The following is a 2,526-nucleotide window of genomic DNA, read 5'->3' on the forward strand; positions in this document are numbered from 1 at the left end:
AAATGTTTTCCGTTTCGCGCGTTGGCGGACGGGTGCACGCGCGCGCCCGTACGGCCATACCGCATGTCCCGGCGGCCCGGTTTTGCGCAGTTGGCAAAGCAAACGGAGCCAAAAATCGAGCGGAGCCGCGTGGCGTCATTTTATGTGTCCTAGTGACCACCGCAAAAGACGGAACCGGGATACGGCAATTATCTTGGAGAACCCTTCACGAACGGGGCTATCTCGTCCGGAGTTCTATGGCTTTTAGGGGAAATGAGTAGGAAACGGCCCGTTTCACCACATAGTTTGTCGGAACGAGGCCATATTTGGCACGTGCGTGGGCCTTAGGATGGGAAGCAAGGCCCCGGTCGCGGATTTCCAATCCGAACCACGGGCGACGGTTTTTCCATTTTCGGGGTGCCGGAAGGGCTTTTTTTTGTGAAGCAGCTACATGGCGCGCATTTCAGTATCGCGCGGGACCTCCGCGCGGCGGTAGGATACCTCCTACGCACCACCTATCACATTCCATATGCGCGCGGAAGCCATCTGGGAATCCCACCCGCTTCCTGCGGTGCCCCGCCGAATCCGCTGGAAACTGTCCGGATTTGAACTGGGGCGACGCTTTCCTTCGCTCAATAAATGGAGGGAAAAATGTTTTTAGGTCTAGGACGCGTCATTTTATGTGCTAAATGTTTTCCGTTTCGCGCGTTGGCGGACGGGTGCACGCGCGCGCCCGGTACGGCCATACCGCATCTCCCGGCGGCCCCGTTTTGCGCAGTTGGCAAAGCAAACGGAGCCAAAAAATCGAGCGGAGCCGCGTGGCGTCATTTTATGTGTCCTAGTGACCACTGCAAAAGACGGAACTGGGATACGGCAATTATCTTGGAGAACCCTTCACGAACGGGGCTATCTCGTCCGGAGTTCTATGGCTTTTAGGGGAAATGAGTAGGAAACGGCCCGTTTCACCACATAGTTTGTCGGAACGAGGCCATATTTGGCACGTGCGTGGGCCTTAGGATGGGAAGCAAGGCCCCGGTCGCGGATTTCCAATCCGAACCACGGGCGACGGTTTTTCCATTTTCGGGGTGCCGGAAGGGCTTTTTTTTGTGAAGCCGCTACATGGCGCGCATTTCAGTATCGCGCGGGACCTCCGCGCGGCGGTAGGATACCTCCTACGCACCACCTATCACATGCCATATGCGCGCGGAAGCCATCCGGGAATCCCACCCGCTTCTCGCGGTGCCCCGCCGAATCCGCCGGAAACTGTCCGGATTTGAACTGGGGCGACACTTTCCTTCGCTCAATAAATGGAGCGAAAAATGTTTTTAGGTCTAGGACGCGTCATTTTATGTGCTAAATGTTTTCCGTTTCGCGCGTTGGCGGACGGGTGCACGCGCGCGCCCGGTACGGCCATACCGCATGTCCCGGCGGCCCGGTTTTGCGCAGTTGGCAAAGCAAACGGAGCCAAAAAATCGAGCGGAGCCGCGTGGCGTCATTTTATGTGTCCTAGTGACCACTGCAAAAGACGGAACTGGGATACGGCAATTACCTTGGAGAACCCTTCACGAACGGGGCTATCTCGTCCGGAGTTCTATGGCTTTTAGGGGAAATGAGTAGGAAACGGCCCGTTTCACCACATAGTTTGTCGGAACGAGGCCATATTTGGCACGTGCGTGGGCCTTAGGATGGGAAGCAAGGCCCCGGTCGCGGATTTCCAATCCGAACCACGGGCGACGGTTTTTCCATTTTCGGGGTGCCGGAAGGGCTTTTTTTGTGAAGCGGCTACATGGCGCGCATTTCGGTATCGCGCGGGACCTCCGCGCGGCGGTAGGATACCTCCTACGCACCACCTATCACATGCCATATGCGTGCGGAAGCCATCCGGGAATCCCACCCGCTTCTGCGGTGCCCCGCCGAATCCGCCGGAAACCGTCCGGATTTGAACCGGGGCGACACTTTCCTTCGCTCAATAAATGGAGGGAAAAATGTTTTTAGGTCTAGGACGCGTCATTTTATGTGCTAAATGTTTTCCGTTTCGCGCGTTGGCGGACGGGTGCACGCGCGCGCCCGGTACGGCCATACCGCATGTCCCGGCGGCCCCGTTTTGCGCGAGTTGGCAAAGCAAACGGAGCCAAAAAATCGAGCGGAGCCGCGTGGCGTCATTTTATGTGTCCTAGTGACCACTGCAAAAGACGGAACCGGGATACGGCAATTATCTTGGAGAACCCTTCACGAACGGGGCTATCTCGTCCGGAGTTCTATGGCTTTTAGGGGAAATGAGTAGGAAACGGCCCGTTTCACCACATAGTTTGTCGGAACGAGGCCATATTTGGCACGTGCGTGGGCCTTAGGATGGGAAGCAAGGCCCCGGTCGCGGATTTCCAATCCGAACCACGGGCGACGGTTTTTCCATTTTCGGGGTGCCGGAAGGGCTTTTTTTTGTGAAGCAGCTACATGGCGCGCATTTCAGTATCGCGCGGGACCTCCGCGCGGCGGTAGGATACCTCCTACGCACCACCTATCACATGCCAAAATGCGCGCGGAAGC

This window comes from Lolium rigidum, unplaced genomic scaffold (assembly GCF_022539505.1).
Source record: "Lolium rigidum isolate FL_2022 unplaced genomic scaffold, APGP_CSIRO_Lrig_0.1 contig_7407_1, whole genome shotgun sequence".
NCBI lineage: Eukaryota > Viridiplantae > Streptophyta > Magnoliopsida > Poales > Poaceae > Lolium > Lolium rigidum.